Here is an 18,751-nt window from a genome sequence, read left to right as displayed (position 1 = left end):
GACAGTGTTTGGGTAAGATGTGGTCAGGGGAGGTGCAGACGTACCCGGTGGACTGACAGATTCTTGTGGGCCACAACCGAACTCTTCCTCGACGTTGGTCATGCCATCCACTGATCCTTCCTCCAGCGGATCACACTCTTCTGGGCCTGGACCTGGAGATGAGGGGCCCTTTTAAATTGAGACACATTTCTGGTAACACTCCCTGCTCCTCTCACAGCAGTCACCATAGTGCCCTTGATCTCAGTGACAGTCCAAGGGTCCATCTCGAAGGGTAGGCAGAACTTGCCCCCTCCCTGGATGGCAGTCTCTTACTAGGACTTTGTCTCCGAGTTGAAGGGTGGCTCGTTTTGCCTGCCATTTTTACTTGAAGCATATTCATTGTTGTGAGCACGTTTGACCTCACAGTTGATGGGGAATAGTATCTGCCAATGTTTGTCCAAAGCACAGCTTGCTTGGGGTGATGCCGGTTGTAGAGTGTGGTCTGAGATGGTATTCTCATAGTAAGTTATATATGTATCCCTCAGTGTTGATATTTTCAGGTACCGCGATGTGGATTAAATTCGTTAGGGTCCTCATCTGGCGCTATACCTCTCTGTTGGCCCGGGGCCACCGAGGCGTTATGCTACAGTGTTTGATAGCTCTGGCGCGAAGGTATTCAGCCCACTCATATCCGCTGAAGAGGGGGCGTTATGTGTGCAGATCTCACCAAACACACCACGGCTAGTCATCAGCTTCTCCATTTTTGGGTTGACTTTGGATGCAGCAGTAGTGCAACCAATCTGTACTTCTGGATACCTGGAATAGTCATCTACAACGATAAGCTTGTGGGAGCCATCGGGAAGACTCCCGAAGTCTGTACTGACATGCTGCCACAGAGCGGTCAGACATTCCTCTGTGATGACGGGAGCCGTGGTATCGGGTGGCTGGTTGCCTAACAGGCTGGGCATTGCCATACAACTTCTTCCACTCTCTGATCTAAACCCGGGAAACCAGACCTTGCTCCGAAGCCTGTTCTTTGACTCGACAATGCCTTGGTGCACCCCATGGGCCAAAAGAACAGCCTTTTGTCTTAGGCGGTCGGGGAGCACTAGCCATGGGCCTCTCATCAGGTAGCCTTCCCCAGTGATGGATAATTCGTGCCAGATGTTATGCAGCAATAGAAGTGTTTACTTTGCTTCTGCGGGGCACATGGGGCTGGACCTCAAAGGGCTTGCCGATCCCCTGATAGGGTTGCCTGAATCGCAAGTTGTAGACGCTCACCCTGGGTGAGTGGCCTCCACTACTTCCTTAAGGGACATGGGAATCAGTCTGTAACATTGTACCACTAGGCGAATGTACTCTTCTGTTTTCTGGGCGGCCACTGACTCCGAAGGTGTGACAGGCCGTGCATGGTGGAATAGAAAGTCTGCAATTTTGCGACTGGCTGGCTGGTACTCCACATTGAAATTGAACTCCTGCAGCTGCAGGATCTGCTTCTCTATTCTTGAAGGGGGCTTGGATGAGGACCCTTGGAATAGAGGGATCAGGGGCTTGTAATCCGTGATTACGTTGTATGGGTGCCCATGTAAGTAGATATAGAGGTGCTGGCACCCCATAGGATAGCCATTGCTTCCCGCTCGATCTGGGAGTAGCGTTTGCTCAGTTGGTGTGAGGATCCGACTAGCATAGGCAACGGTTGCCTATTCGCCACACTCTTGACACTTGGCCAGCATGGCTCATAGCCCGATGGGGCTGCCATTTCAGACCGGTTAGGAGTCTTTCTTAGGATCAAAATACACCATTGTTGTGTTGGCTTTCAGTGCAGCTTTTGCTTGCTTGAATGCTTCCTCTTGCTCTTTGCCTCAGACCCAGGGTTTGGTGGACTTGGTAAGTTCTCTGAGGGGCTCGGTGATGTCGAAGAGATTGTGCATGAAGCGTCCGTAGTATGTGACTGTAGGAAGCTGGCTCTGTATATACTATTCCAAAGTAAGGTATAGTGTGCACAGAGTCCAGGGAGTCCCCAGAGGTATAACAGAGGTTAATTAGGTAAGTACCAACAGCTCTCTTTGTGGTAGTGTGGGCGAGCAGTTAGGCTTATCCTGTGTTAAGCAGTTATTGTATTCACTCAATCAAGGACTGATTACACACACTCAGACAATCCAGACCAAGTAGGTAAGTATGAAAAAATGTATACTTCTGTTTTATTTGAGAACCAAGTAGAGTAGGACTTGGCACAGGTAAGTAAAACATACTCTCAAATGCAGACTGTTCAAGGAAATGCAGTTGTGGTTGAAATTTCAATTGTTATAGATTTGTATTACTTTAAAATGCAGTTTGAATTATACAGTAAGTATTTTATTTACTCTTGGGTTACTTTTGGATTACTTTGAGTACTGGGGTGGTATGTATAGATACCACGCCTTAGGATCCCTCACTACAAGGTGAGTACACCTTTTTATACTTTGCAATTGAGTTCTCTTCTCTTTTTTACATTTTTAGGCCCTAAATCTCTTAACATGGGTTCCTATGAGCAAAAGGTGTTAGCAGTTTCTCAGGTAAGTACACAACTTACGAGGGTGCGTTTTGGGTTAGGACCAAGGATCCTCAAGGTCTAGATGGGCACTCAAGTTGCACCACCAGCGGCAACTGAGTGGCCGGATGCAGAGTGTAGGGTCCCAATGTTAGCCAGTTGGGCTAAGGGGCACCTCGGTTGGGGGCTGCTCAGGGGCAGGCCACTCGGTCTCGGGAGCCAGGGTCCTAGGGTTAAGGTCTGGGCAAAGAGGGTCTCAGGTCAGCTCCAAGTCCACACTACCTGTAGGCAGGAGCGGCCAGGTGCAAGGTGCTTAGGAGTGATCTAGAGCCCAATGCAATCCTACGGGGGTTGCCGGTTTTGGATTTTGACTGCAGGCTTGGTCCATGAAGTCTGCCGGGAGGAACCAACAGCAGGGCAGTTAAGTTGGAGGGCTCGGGGACGCAGGTGCACTTCAGGTCCTCTTCTCCAGGGCGCAGGGCGGCCGGATGCAGGGGTACCTTTTTAAGGTCGGATTTAACCTTACCGAGCTGCTCACAGTTAAGGGGGGAGGACTCTGTGCAGCGGCTGCAGGCGATATCGGGGAGTCCTGAAGTGTTCAACCCATGGTGTACTCGGACTCTGGAGCGCTGGGGGACCTCACTTGGACCGGTGGCCCACTTGGACTCGGGCCGAAGGCGATGGGTGCAGTGGTGGTTCCAGGCATTGGGTTTCTTCGTCCTCAGCAGGCTCAGAGTATGTCTTTGGAGTTTCTTTTGAACAGAGCTGCTGTTCGCAGGAGATCCAGTCTTTGTTGCAGGCAGTCAGCCCACCCAGGGGTTTTAGAGTTCGCTGCCTCTATACCATAGGCAGTGGTTTGCAGGTTTGTGTGCCATTTCGACTCTTCACTTTTCCCCGCACCAAAACATGCAGCCTGCAATGGCAGTGTGTGTGTGTGTTAAGGTACAGGACCTCAAAGGGGGCACAGTATGTGCTGCAGCCATTAGAGGCTGTGCCTGGTCACAGCGCCCTTGGTACCCATGCTACCTTTTACAGAGGGACTTACATGTGGCCAGAGAGGTGCCAGTTGTGGGTACAAATGTATAGTTTGGGAAATAACACATGCCCTGGGAACCTGATTGGCAGGGACCAAGGGCACATTAAGTCAAAGTGCATCAGAAATCTAGTAAAAAGTAATGCAGTTACTGCAACAGAAACCCACTTTCCTTCAGTGACTATACCAAGAAAGCTGCAGACCCCTAACACAGAGGAGGGGGCTGGTGCATTTTGGTTGTCTTTTACTTTGTCAGGGTCAGAGACGATTCCTCGGTCGATGAATCAGTACCCGAAGAAACTGATATAGTTTCTTAGGAAGTCACATTTTTCCTTGTCATGGGTTAGGCCGCATTCTTTGAGCCTGGCAAATACAGCTTTGAAGTGAGTGATGTGTTCTTCAAGGGTTGGAGCATGTACCCGAATGTCGTCACTCACGTTGAGCACCCATGAGAGGACGTGCAGGACCTCCTTGAGGGTGTACTGAAAGACTTCTGCAGCGCTGGAGATTCTGAAGTTCCAAAGGGTAGATCTCCAGAGGCCAGCATGTGTGAGAACGCGGTGATTGGACGGGAGTCTGGGTGTAACGTTATCTGGTGATAGCCGTATCTAAGATCCATTTTGGAGAACCATTTTGACCCTGAAAGTTCACCAATGATCTCATCAGGGATTTGTGTTAGATGATGCTCCAGTTTGATTACTAGATTGGGTATTTTCATATCTACGCAAATGTGTATGGCCATTGGGCTGCTTTTTTAAAAAAAATCTTTTTTTTTTGTTTTATATTAAACAAAGATACACCAGTAGATTGAACAGAAGTCATGCAACATAGCGGGCATTTTCTAGGAAAGTACATCAAGAAGCAACTATCCAGTACACAATTTCTGAGAGCCCAACCAGAAGAGTCACCTTCCATACGTAAGCACTTCACTACGAGCCAATCCCCTGATTGGAGTCCACCTCCCTAGCCTCATGTGGCCTATCATCTCTCATGCTCTGAATATCAGAAGAGGCCACGGCGGCCTCAAAGTCTAGCAGCGTATCACAGAGGTCCCTCCAGACTGAGAGGTCCTTAACCACCTTATTGTCTCGCCTACTGAGCTATATATGACATTTCTCCCGCTTTGTGCTGGTTCACTATAATTTCTTATACCTACACTACATGACTTCTTCCCATCTGGACCATTTTCCTCAATGTAGGGATGGTGGGGCAGGCTTTTTGCATTTGGCATGGCAGGGTGGTGCAGTGCTTCTGGACCCAAGTGGTTGCAGATTTAAGGAGGTCTGTGCATCTGCACCTTGAGCTCACACCACAGTGTTGCCTATTGGATAATGTTAAACATCCAAAGGGCAGGAAGATGGCGTACACATTTCTGCAACTGGCGCTAGTTTTGGCCAGATGCAAGATGACCTGGATGGGACAAAGAGCACCAGACATTGACCGTTGGCATACGATCTCCAGGAATGAGCATTAGCCATGGCTGGAAAGACATTTTGTTTATCATCTGTCTGATGGGGTTCAAATCCAGATCGGAAGTTCACAGTGGAACGGGGCCCACTTCAGCGCAGTTTGGACAAATCTTTGCAGATAATGTCAGTGTGTCAAACTATGTGTGGAGCATCATGTGGAATCCCTGCACCTTCCATCAGGAGCTCATGTAGGCTCTCCACTGGGACTCTCCCAGCCAGTAGGCTTTTTTCCCAGTTATCGTCAGGAGCCAGTCACAGAGCTGCGTGTTGTAATTGAGCAGCGAAGTAGTATAAAGTGAGTTATGGGGCTTCCAGTCCCCCTCCTCATATTTTCTTGTCAGAATTGTCTCGGCCCCCCACTTTGTCTTTATGCCCACAGAAGGGGAATGTGCAGGGATCCAATTGCCTGAAGATCCTCGTTGGAAGGGGGCAAGGAGAGTGCTGTAACACATGCAGGCATCTTGGAAGCAACCAGTGAGAGGCAACGTGTTCCAAAATAGAATGGAGAACCTTAATACCTTCACGACCTGGTTGATATTAAGACTGAGCTGTAGCCCTTAATATGTGCCACTTTGATCCCCAAGTAACTAAAAGGAGATGTCTCCCAACGCAGACCCATATTTGATGAGCACTGCAGTGTAAACCCACCCAGCGAGGCAAGTGGGAACAACAGGGACTTGGAACAATTGAGCTGAAGTCTGGAAAGATTCCCAAAACCATCTAACAGCCAAAGTAATATTGGCACTAAAACATGGGGGAAGGACAAGTAAAACAGAGCATCTTTCGTGTAGAGCGAAATAATGTGTACGCATCTCCTGAGCGTATGCCCTACGCACCCATATCGCCAAGAGCTCCATCGCGAGCGCAAACAGGATAAGCGAGAGAGGGCAACTCTGTTGTGCCCCCCCCGTCCCAGTGTCCATGCCGCAGAGCGACTGCGCCCCACGCGTACTGTAGCTCTCGGCTCAGTATAGAGCAGACAAACCCACCTGCGAAACTGAGAACCGAAGCCCATGACACTCAAGACTTTGAGCAAATAGCCCCAGTCCACTCTGTCAAACTCCTTCTCCAAGTCAACAGCGACTAGTGCCATCGCCTCGACCTGGACCTCATGAAGCACATGGAACAATCGTCTCAGATTCATCCCAGTGTTACATCCCGGTATGAAGCCACACTGATCTTCATGCACCAGTCATATGAGCTGTCAGTCAAGTAATCTTGGACCAAATTGGTCGCTTGTTACTATTATCCCCCTGGATTGCCGGGGTTATGGGACTTCCAAGATTACTGGAACCCTTTTTGACCGCGCTCTTACTATGGAGCCAATACTAAATATAAACTCACAGCCTTTGATGTTTGAGGTAATTTTACCTTAAGACGACCAATACTAAACTGTGGATCATTGATTTTGGAAATTTCCTATGCATGTGGGATTGCGTCACATTGTATTTCGCTTCTGTTTGACATAAAGAATTGAATTTTGCCTTGAAGAAGTTCTTGTGTGGAACGAAACGCGTTGGCTGAGTCTTTTAAAGAAAATAAAAGGGAATACTAAAGATACCTGTTTGGATCTGGACTTTTTTTGACTGGTGCACCTTCCTCTTTTGCTTTCTCCTTCTTTAGTTGCTGAAGGTATACATCTGGACTCTGGTGCGGCGTGGTGTAGGAGGCCAGCCAGGCTATGATAGACATCTGCAGTAAATGCGTTTATAGAGGCACCTGTGTCAATAAGAGCTGAGACCGGTTGGCCTTGTATGTTAACAAGACATGTAGGGTCCGCCAGACGCGTGGGTTGGAGTGGGTCGATTGCTCTCACCATATGGACAGTTTCAGTAATATCATGATCATCCATGTTGCTATATGTCAGTGTGGCTGGGTGTGAATCTACTGTGCTGACCGGTTTTCTAAGGGGTAGTGAATGTTGATTTGAGAAGGATGTGGAGCGGCACACCTTAGAGAAATGGTTGAGCTTGCTTCAAGCACTGCAGGCTTTCCCTTTGGCAGGGCAATTGCCTGAGTGGGGGAAGGAGACGCCGCACCATCCATATGTGTGGCTACATGCCTTGTGCTTGGCTGATTCTGGCTTTGATTTATAAGTCTCTCTCGGAAGTGCGTTTACCGGTTCCTCTTTAATGGGTGTGGGGTGATTCAGTTCCATGTGGGCAGCAAAGGCTTTTGAGAGTTCCTTGGAGTGCCCAAGATCTAGGATATTCCTCATGGACATGTTGGGGTCTTGTAGGATCCTTTCCCGGAGTTTGGAAGAGACACCACCCTTGGATCAACTGGGCTCTCAATGTATCCCCTTCATCCAGGAGCATGCACGTACTTGCAAGCTCCTTCAGGCGGTTGAAGAATACTTCAACTAACTCGTAAGGCTTTTGCCGCGCTTAGCAGATAAGAAAGCTTCGATAATCGTGGTTGGCTTAGGCTCGAAATGTGCTGCAATGGCATTCTTTAGAGTAGTGTAATTGCGCGGAGGTCCTGCTTTGACACCGTTTTTTGAGATTTTTTGAACCTCAGCGTCACCTGGTGGAGAAGCATGGCTCATTTCCTGTCAGCAGTTAACTCTGCTGCATCAAAGTATGTCTCTAGACGTTCCACCTTAGCTTTCCAGAGGGCGTATAGCGATGGTGGGGGCCTGGTGACTTTGAAGGGCTCTATGACAGGGATACAGGACATCGTGGGGTGATCACAAAGGTGGGAGGGATGCCGTTCTGAGTCTTATGCTGAGATCGCTGAAGTGGTGGTGGATGTGACACCCTGGTACGCTTTAGGTGTTCCTAACATGAGAAGATGATGCTGGGCGACCGTCTGCAGTGGGGAGCACAGACTGAGCTTGTGGTGTAGGGAGAGCACTGTCCCTTTTTATTTGTTCTTGGAACTGCAAAACTGAGGGAGAAGTGTAGCCAAATGCACTGAGATCATTTTTATGAGCCTGTGCTGGATTCTCCCATATCAAAGTCTTACACCTCATGTGGGTAGAGAGCAGCCTGTGTTATGCAGGTTTTCATTTTATCACAACGCCTCACCGGGCAACAGGGCCGACGGTGTCATACAGGGCGTGACAGCTGCAAGGACAGTGCGCATGGAAGGGGGCCTCACTGCTTAGAAGACGCCTCATTTGGCAAAGGCCAGTTGGAGTCAGCAAGGGTCGTCGTAGCCGCTGGGCCGGGGTGCACCAACCTCGTGGCAGCTCAGGATGCAGGTGATTCGTAGTTGTGAGCGTTGTGCTCACAGTAGGAGCGGCCAGAGGAACTTGAGCGGCGGCGACGGGCCAGTGAGCTCCGCTGGGGCACAGCAGGCAGACATGCGTGAGAGCGATGAGCTCGGTCACTGACGGAGTAATGGCTGCTGTTTGCAGCGAAGCATGTGGGCTCGCGGGCCTGTGTAGGAGGTGCTTCGGGCAGCCAGCAGAAGGCCAAGAGAGCAGGTGCACTTGGGGGCAATGCAGCCTCCTTGTTGCCATTATAGTGGCACGGCAGTGTGGCAAGTTTAATAAATGGGGACACACACTGTTGTTATCTGGTCTTGGTCTCTAAGCTGACCGCGCCCGTTTTGTGTGGGTTATTTATTGCCAGTCTGGCACGAGAGTTGGACCAACCCAACACTATTCGTGTCCTCGGGTTATTGTCCCAAAATCCCCCTTCCTCGGGCGTCCCACATGGTGTTGTCTATACCATCGAAACACTACCTGTCCTGTGTACCTACTACCCATTTGGTGTTACTATAAGTATCCACACACACTAACCTCAGCAGTGTTGCCGAATGTGGGAACCAGAGGCACGGGGCCAAGGGGCAAGCCAGCCTCCTCTATCTTATGAATACACAAAAATGGGCTGCCCCTCGATTAAATTCCTACAGTTATCTACAGAGTTCTAACGAGATGCAGTGCTAGTGGGGGCATCTCATAAAAAGTTACGGACTGGCCTCACACACCGCCCGGTGTCATGCTTCATCATCGGCTGTCCTCGCCCTCTAAAAACTTGGTTTGATAGAGGGTGGGCATACACCTGGAGACAGGGATGCACTTATAAATCTAAGTGATGGCCGTGGGGGAGTGATAAGTGACTTAAAAACCATTACATTAGTCCATATACTATGTTTATTCAAGTGGTAAATGTATGGGGTTAAAAACGAAGTGAACAGTGATGTGGGATGTTATTCTCCCTTCACCGTGTGAAATGCGGTCGACATGTTCCTGCAAATGTGTCCCCGAAGGGTACGTAGCATTCTTCAGGACCAAAGGGGGTTATTACCTATGGACTCACCTCCTCACACCTAGTGTCAAGAAAGGAGATTCTGTCTCTAGAACGGGGGAGGGGTTGTGATTTTTTTAAAAAGTATCAATATTTCTCTCTTTGTATATTACCACTGTTAGTAACTCTTTAGAAAAAGGAAAAAGCAAAGGGAAACATACAAACCAAAGCGTGTGAGTATGTGAACAAATTGTATACTTGGACCATCCATCCTGCGTCATACCTATTGCGCGCGTGGTGGTGTGGTGTGGTCTTTATGAGACACGTGACATGTGCAACGTGTACTCATACAGTCACAAAAAAGCGATATCAAACAAACTCTTACCCTGTATTTCTACCCTACACGCTCCATGGGAGGGCTGAGATGGAAGGACCTACTTAGACTTTCTGAAAGGAGAAATACATGTAGTCATTAGTGGTAGCTAAAGTTAGTTACCATCATACATAAAAAACCAGGAGCAGGACTCCCAGCTTGGCAAACATGAGCTGGTGGTATCCCATACTGTGGACCACCGATTCAAACTCACACTAACATTCCTTCAAACACACTCTTACTGTCTGACTTCAGTGCTTCCAGCCGTTCTTCCCGGAGGTGCCCTCTCTGTCTCCCCGTTGATGGTAAATGGTGACACTCAGAGGGTTTTTATACTCTGGTGCCGTGGTTAATTGGTGCACTAATTAGAGTTAATTTGGCCCGTTATGTGAGTTTCCTGTGTCCTTCTCTGGGACTGCCAGGCCGCCTGGTGGAAGGCGTGTCTGTAGAAGACCTGTCGGCATTGGTCAGAACATGCCGGTATTCTTAATGTGGCCGCTCCCCTCATTTGCGAGACTACGGAAGTCGCGGGGGAACTCACTCTCATGTATATGAGAGTGCAAGCTAGCGATATCCACGCCTATACCCGGGGGTGAAAATGTCCCGGTATTGCGCATGTGCGGTGGAGCCGAATGTCCCGGTGGTGCACATGCTCTCTAGTAGTCTAGTGAAGCACTTGCCCTGGTGTGGTTATCGGGCATGCGCAGTCTTAACCCAGTTGTTGTTTCATCAGTGAGCTGCAGTATGGCCCGCTCGTGATCCCTGTAATGCGAGGGGCCACAGTGAATGTCCCTGTCACTCTATACATTAAAGGTACTTCACTATTGCTTGCATTGTTATTTTCAGTAATCTGATCACAGATCATGTATTCCCTATCTTCTACATGCGCAATATTCCCGCACTTGCTTGTCAGCGGCATTGGTTGCTGCATGCAGTTTCCAGGGTTGATAACATGGGGTTTACCAATGCGATGTGCTTCCTCTGCCAAGTTATTGTATGTGCGTATGCGCAGTACTCACGCAATTGTTAGAGGGCCCATTGAAATAAATCACTAGGTACAGTGTCATGGATTGGTACTTGGTGGGTAGCAGTTAAGGTTGTGCCCCTTCTACACTAGACCAGATTCTTAGAGCTGTTGCTGACTCAGAAGGTGTAGATGGTTTATTCGGTATGGTTAACTAGCAAGCTGCAGCCAAGGCATCTCATCATTTAAGCCTTTATCCCAGATGCGGAGTGTGTATACCCAGCGTTTTTCTCGGATGTGGAGTTGTCTGGAAATGTCTGTTTTCTGTTTATTCATAACCTCTAGTACGACCCACTCGAGGTCCTGGTCACTGGGGCCTTTTTGTTTCGTAAGTTTGGTGTTGGTCTTTCTGCACCGGATCGTGCTGCGGTGTTCACTGACCCGAGTCTTCACCTTCCTAGTGGTCATCCCGATGTACTTCAGGTTGCAGGGGCAGGACAGGAGGTAGACCACGCCTTCCGTGTTGCAGTTGCTAAAAAGTTTTAGCCTCCAGGGTGTCTCCGTGCCGATGTCGACTTCTTTTGTGGCGGTGGTCAGCCGGCAGCACACACAGTTGCCGCATGGGTAGTGGCCCATTGGTCTCGGTTGGCTCCACACAGTCATTTCATTCTCAATTGGATCATTGGTAGTTTTGGAATGTACCATGGTATTCCTCAGGTTTCTACTTCGTTTGTATGCGAAGAGCGGGGGTTCCCACTTTCTGTTTCCGCTGTTCAGGATGGCCCATTTCTTTCTGATAATGTTCTGGATTTTGTTTGTTGTTACGCAGACCAGATGGGCTTTCTTTTCCTTTTGTGTTGTCTCCAGAAGGGCAACCCGGCTATTATTCCTTGCCCTCTTCCTTGCTCGTTTGACCATTTTTGTGGGGTAATGTCTTTCCAGGAGTTTCTTCTCGAGCTGTTCTGCCTGTATCTGGAATGTATTTATCTCAGAGCAATTCCTGCGAATCCTCAGAAATTGACCTACAGGAAGATTCTGACGGAGAGCCCTCGGGTGGTAGCTGTCATACATTAGTAGACTGTTCTTGTCTGTCGGTTTTGTGTGGACTTTCGTGGATATCCCTTCTGATGTCAAGGTGATATCCAGATCCAGGAAAACTGCGTGGTTTTTGTCGATGGTGTGTGTGAATCTGAGGTGAGGGTCTATGTTGTTGACCCACTCCACGAACCGTGTCGCCTCATCCGCGGTGCACCTCCAGATGACAAAACTTTCGTCTATGTACCGTTTCCAGGTCTTCATATGAGGTGTGAAGGGGTTCGAGGGGTTAAAGATGTGATCCTCCTCAAAGCGGTGGACGTACAGACACGCCATGCTCGGCGTGAAAGTGCTGCCCATGGACGTGCCTCCCACTTGATGGTACAGGGTGTCCTCAAACTCGAAGAAGTCCTCCGTAAGTGCTAATTCATCGCACTCCTTGATGAAGTGTGTGGGGGTCACGTATGTCCATTCCTGTTCCAGTAGGATCTGTTCCACCACCTCCAAGGTACGCCTCTGGGGGATGCTCGTATAGAGCGCTTCAAGGTCCATGGCTATGAACATGTCCTTGCTCGCATCTGTATCCAGGTCTCGAAGATGGCAAAGTACGTCTTTGGTGTCTCTTAGGTAGGACCGTGACTTTACAATCGGTTTCAAAAACCAGTTGCAGAACTGGGAAAGTGGTTCTAATGCTGATCCAATTCCCGACACTATCGGTCTGCCCGGTGGGGGTGTTTTGTTTTTGTGAATTTTGGGGAGGGTCTAGAACCTGGGTGTCCTTGGTTCCATATTCATTAGAAACTCAGCCTCATGTTTAGTGATCCAATCATGGGTCTCTGCTTCATTGACCATGTTTTTAATCCTGATCATGATACGGGGTGTCGGGTCTTCCTGGTGTGCCTCATAGCTCGAGGTGTCTGACAGCCGGCGTAAACATTCCTCTTTGTACATAGTGTAGTCCATCAGGACTATAGCGCCCCCCTTGTCTGCCGGTTTGATGATCACATCGTGGTTGTTCTTCAATTGCCCCAGAGCCGTTCTCTCTCCTCTGGTCATATTCTGGAAGCCCCTCATGTTGTTGAAGTCGATTTTTTCCACTTCTGTGAGGACCGCTTGCTCGAATGCCAGGACACTGCAGGACATGTTCTGGTTTGGAGGGGAGAAAATTGATTTTTTCCGTAGACCAGTATTGGTCCGGTCGTTGTCCAGTGCTCCGTTTTCGCCAAAGTAATCCTTCAGCTTAATCTTCCTGAAGAACTGGGCTAGTTCCGTGTTGAGGAAGAAAGGGTTGTTATTTGGAGTGGGGACAAAACCCAAGCCTTTTACTAGAACCGCTTCTTCCTCTGTGCTGAGAGTATGTTTACTCAGATTCACAACATTTGTCACTCCCTGTTCGTTGTTGTTGTTGCGCCTCTGCCCCTGATCCGTGTCACTGCCCCGCTGGTGGACGCCTCGTCGTCCCACTGGACCCTGGTTGTCCTCCTTGGTTTCTGTCTGCCTTTTCCTCTGCCTTGGCCTCGGAATAAAAAAGGCTGCTGTCCTTGGCGGGGCCCAAACCCTGGAGGGTAAAATTGCTGGGGCCAAAAGCCAAAGGGCTGCATCGGTGGCACAAACATTGGTATATTAGGGTTTTGATACCTCCGTGTCTGCTGTCCCCCCCGTGCTCTCATCGCTGCTGCTGTCGCTTCTTTCTTCCCCTGAGCTGTAAGTCCAGTTCTGAGGTGTGGGTTAGAAGAGTGGCTGGCGTCTAGGTGCAGGTATATGTTGGGGTTTGTCATAGTATTCATCCGTTGTGTAGGGAGACACCGTCTCCCGCTTGAATTTCTGAACATCCTTCTGTAATTTGGTTATTTTAGACTGTGTGAGGTACTCCCTATATGCTGATTGATCATTGTTTATCTCTTCAAGCATTTTCTTGAAGACGGTCATGTGAGCTGAAGTTTTTAATTTACTCTCACTCTGTTGTATTTCAACCAGCAGAGCATCTGCTAGTTGTCTGGCTGTACTGATGATCAGCACCAGCCAGTCCTTGGTGCATTTCCATGCTATGCTGGACCAATTAATCCTAAATTCCTTGTTATTTAATAACAACCTGGGTTCGTTCGTGACCACGAGTCCTCGTGGTGCAGTGTTCTTCCTTAGATATTCCGTCATAAATGCCCCATGTAGAGCAGTGCGGATTTGTTATTTTTTTCTTTGCTGACAAAGCCTCCCATCCATCTGAGTTCTTGATGGTTTGTGATACTACCGCTTCCGCCAGGATGGATGGGGTTCTCAGTATGTCTGCATATGTATTCTCATCGAAAGCCAGTTCAGTCTCCATGGTTGAAATACTAGGGTAATTTGCGAGGGTGGGGTGTTTTCTCAGCCCCCCTGTTTTCTAGCGTAATTTACGTGGGTCGGTGTAATGTTAACCGGACCCCTGGTCCTTTGTGACCACGTGTTGAGCCCCAGATTGTTACCACAGTTTAAAAGCTGTACAATAATACACACACACTAACCCCGCTAGCCTCAGCAGTATTGCCGAGGATGGGAACCAGAGGCACGGGCCAAGGGGCAAGCCAGCCTCCTCCATCTTATGAATACACAAAAATGGGCTGCCCCTCGATTAAATTCCTACAGTTATCTACAGAGTTCTAACGAGATGCAGCACCAGTGGGGGCATCTCATAAAAAGTTGCGGACTGGCCTCACACACTGCCCGGTCTCATGCTTCATCATCGGCTGTCCTCACCCTCTAAAAACTTTGATAGAGGGCTGGCATATACCTGGAGACAGGGATGCACTTCTAAATCTAAGTGAGCGCCGTGGGGGAGTGATAAGTGACTTAAAAAACATTACATTAGTCCATATACTATGTTTATTCAAGTGGTAAATTTATGGTGGTTAAAAACTAAGTGAACGGTGATGTGGGATGTTATTCTCCCTTCACCGTGTAAAATGCGGTCGACATGTTTCTGCTAATTTGTCCCCGAAGGGTACGTAGCATTCTTCAGGACCAAAGGGGGTTATTACCTATGGACTCACCTCCTCACACCTAGTGTCTAGAACCCTTTTTAGAGGGTGAGGACAGCCGATGATGAAGCATGACACCGGGCGGTGTGTGAGGCCAGTCCGTAACTTTTTATGAGATGCCCCCACTGGCGCTGCATCTCAATAGAACTCTGTAGATAACTGTAGGAATTTAATCGAGGGGCAGCCCATTTTTGTGTGTTCGTTACTATAAGTATGTCTTTACCGGACCTGCTTTTTCCAAATAACATTACTTTGAACTACAATGTAATTTTGGTACATTTACTTTAGAAAAAAAACCATTTCATGTCTTTTTCTCAAACGGTACAATGAACATGTCATAACAGCATTTTACACAGATCACTCCTTGTAGCTGCAAACAAGTCTAATATTATAGTCTCTGTATTCCTGTTTCTGAAATCGGCTTCAAAATCTAACATTACACATACTATAACATGAATCAGAAAGGTTATCTATTTTCTTCATATTGTGTACATTTACATTCCTTCAGACTAACCTAGTTGTTACAGTAACATTCCCCCATCTGTTAGTATGCGTCTGCACATATCTCCATTGAGAGTTGATCATTGAGTTTATATATCAGTCTTTTATGCTGAGCTTTGTTTATCAGTACTTTGTACAACTCCTCTCTACCCAATAGTATTTGCTGCTTCCAGTGTCACAGTGCACATGAAATGGCTGTTGCTAGGTATGTTGCATACCATCTACATGTGTGATTTGCGAGAGCTGGAAATTTGAAAAAGTCATGCAGTAATACCTTACAAACTTCTAATTGTTTATCATATCCTCCTACACTAGCCAGCTTAGACTACATCTCTACTTAGTAATTTGAAAGCTATGGGCAGGACCAAAATATGTACACAATACCCCCCACCACTTTTCACATCTTCAGCACTGATAATTTGGGGTTAGTTTGTCAATTTAATTTTTCAGGTGTAGAATGCCAATCGTGTAGTATCATGTGATTGCTTAGTTTTAGTCTTGATTTGTGTATCCCTTCCCCATACTGTCTCAAGAGTGTCCATTCTTTGTCCGTGTATTCTATACCCTGACTATTTATCAGTTAGTGGCGTAAACTATATCTATAATGACCCGTATACAACAGAAAAGACCTTGCCGTATTTGTATTACTTTTTGAAGATAGAATCAATGTTAAATGTAGGCGGTGTGTGGTTGTCTCCCCAGTACCGATTTCAGGCACAGAACTAAGGGCCAGGTGTATTAAGAAACCATTTTGCGATTCTGCATCTTTGCGATTTGCAATGTGGAAATTGCAAAACAGCATGTATGAAAGTGTGTTGAACACTTTCTGCGATTCCCAGTGTGTCGCAAATGACCCACCTCATGAATATTATTGAGATAGGTTGCAATTTGCGACCTATTAAGAATGACAACAATCACAGGGATGGTGGTCTGCTGAGGACGGCAGACCACCATGTCTGTGATTGCTTTTAAATCAAGCAATCTTTTTTGTTTTTGTAAAGCAGCCCGTTTTCCTTTAAGGTAAAAGGATGCTTTGCAGAAAGAAAAATGAAGTTTTCCTTTCATTTTTTAAGTCCGTGGGACCACTGCCTGCTCTTAAAAAACTTTTTTGAATACACTCACATTGGGGAAGTGGCCCCTTGGGGACTCCTTCCCGTATGCGAATGGGTTGCTACCAACTTGAAGTTGGTGTTAAAATGCAAATGTTTTGCGACTGCATTCACAGTCACATAATATTCATAAATACCGTTACGATTCAGTATTTGGAAGGGACGTCCTAAACACGTCCCTTCCAAATACCGAATCTCAAACTCATTTTCCAATTCGGTAACAGGTTGCCAAGTCGCAAAATAGGGTTTGATACATGGGAAAAGCATTTTTTTGCGTTCACAAACGGGACGATTCGCAAGCTAATCGGCCTGTTTGCGAACGCAAAATTGCTTCATACATGTGGCCTTAATTGTATTTACCTCCATCGTTGGCTACTTGGTATGTTGAAATCTTCCTTGAGCTCTTGAAAAGTTTTCAGTCTTCCATCTTGGAGAACAATAGGGATGTATTTGATCATGTTCCCTTTCATGCCTGCCACAGGATCAATGTCACTCCTATCTCAATCTTAGTATTGTTTCTCAGGGCAGTTTCACTGTGTGTGTATGACAACATTGTAAACAGTCTATGAACTATCTTCCATCACTGTCCCATGACTCTTTGGAGTCAGGACATCCCTGTTTATAATATCTCACAATACTCGTGAACATGTAAGGTGTTTTTTAAAGGCTATAAATGTTGGTGTTATACCTTCATAATGATAGACACATAATAAGAGGGCAATCTCTTTGCCAAATAGTATGAGGTAGTCTAAATTCTACAGCAGTAGAAGTCACCTATAGCGTTTTGTCATTGATTGTGGCTTCAACCTTTCCCATATAAATCTTTTGATGTCTGCATATATATTTCTCACCAATGATCTTGTTATTGTCGTTGCTAATATTCCCAAAATATAGTTGAATCTTTGTGTGACATTCATTTTTATGATTTAGGTTCCATCCCAATAGGTTAGGTCTACTGTGGGTCATCGGCCAAATCCTTAAGTATTTTGGAAAGACGGTGTTTTAAGTTGGCTGTTACTTTGTTTCTTAATTATTTATTTACAAGGATAACAAAATATTTAAGCTTTTGAGGAACTCTGGGAAGGGAATAAAGTGCTAGATGTGAGTGCTTCACTTTTAGACCAATTTACTTTGTAGCCTGAAAATGTTGAACTTTAGTCAGTGATGAAAATATGGCCAGTAGTGAAGCATTTCGGTTTGCCATTGGATGCAACACATTGTCTGCCTAAAGGAAACGCTTTTATATTCCCGCAGGCCTTTGCACTCACTTTACCCTTGAATGTTCCCTAATATCAGTAGCCAATGGTTTGATAGCCAACAGATATATTAATGGCGAGTGGGGGCAGCCCTCTTGAGTGCATCATAAAAACAGGAATATACAGATGCCACAATTAATCCTGGCTGTTCCCTAGAGGATAAACATTGGGATTATTCCTAAGGTTGACATCAACCTGAATAAGTGGCACCAATCTGAATGAGACTGTTAATTATAGATTCCTTACCTTAGAATTACCCCCAGGAGTCAGACTGGATCCGGAGATTTGTTTTCTTAGCAGTACCCCTGCGCGTCTGTGTGTGGCGTCGGTCAACTCTGCGTCCGTCTTCGGCATCGTGGTGGCCGCGATGATGTCAGTTCTTTTTTTCCGTGCCAGCCTAGCGCAGCCTCGGAGAGAGCATCCCCTTTAGTCACTTTTTGACAAAACATTTTTCAACGTTTTGTCGACTCCTTTTAGAGTCTTTGGCTCCTGGTGCACGAGGGATGTCCCACCGTCGAACCGGGTTCAAGCCTTGCGAGGCCTGTCACAGGCTGATGTCTGTGACGGACCCGCACCTTGTCTGCCTTTGGTGTCTGGAGCGCAACCACAACCCGAAGTCGTGCACCGACTGCCGGGCCATAAATCCAAAGTCTTTGCGGGAGCGGTCCCGAAAGCTCTTGGAGGCCCAGCGGTCGGCTCCGTGTCGCTCCCAATCTCATTCGAGAGGATGGTCTCGAGGCCGCTCGCGGAGCCCCCACACCTCGTCGCATTCAAAGTCTTCGAAGTCCTCGGGTAAGTCAAAACACAAGAAGAAGACAAAGAAGCACCGGCGCTCATCGCCTTCTCCCCGTCGGTTGGCTGACACAACGCGGGATAGGGAGCGTCGTCGCTCTAAGGCTCTGTCTTCGGTGCCTCCTTCAGGGACAACTCCAAACCTCCCGCCATTTCCGGGAGCTGGGGTATCCCCTGCCCAACTCCGTACGTTTTACAAAGCCCTCCACCGCATCTTTTTGCAGTCTGACTCCGCCGGCTCTCCTTCGAGCCCCGTGTAGCGGGTCGGGGGTCTTGGGCCTTCGATGCCGGCGGCTACGGCCCTGGCACCGAAGGGCCCCAGCGGATCCAGGCCTGTATCCGGATCGACACTGGTCAATCTTACCTGACCTTCCCCGGTGCCGATCCGACGCCCCTGGCCGACGCTGTCCCCATCCTCACCCCAAGATGGACCGGGAGCCGGATTGACGTCGGTCGACGTCGAATCCGGCTCTGGAGGGTACTTTTGTTCCCCTGTTCAT

This window comes from Triturus cristatus, chromosome 12 (assembly GCF_964204655.1).
Source record: "Triturus cristatus chromosome 12, aTriCri1.1, whole genome shotgun sequence".
In the NCBI taxonomy this organism is placed as follows: Eukaryota; Metazoa; Chordata; class Amphibia; order Caudata; family Salamandridae; genus Triturus; species Triturus cristatus.
This window is presented reverse-complemented; position numbering follows the sequence as displayed.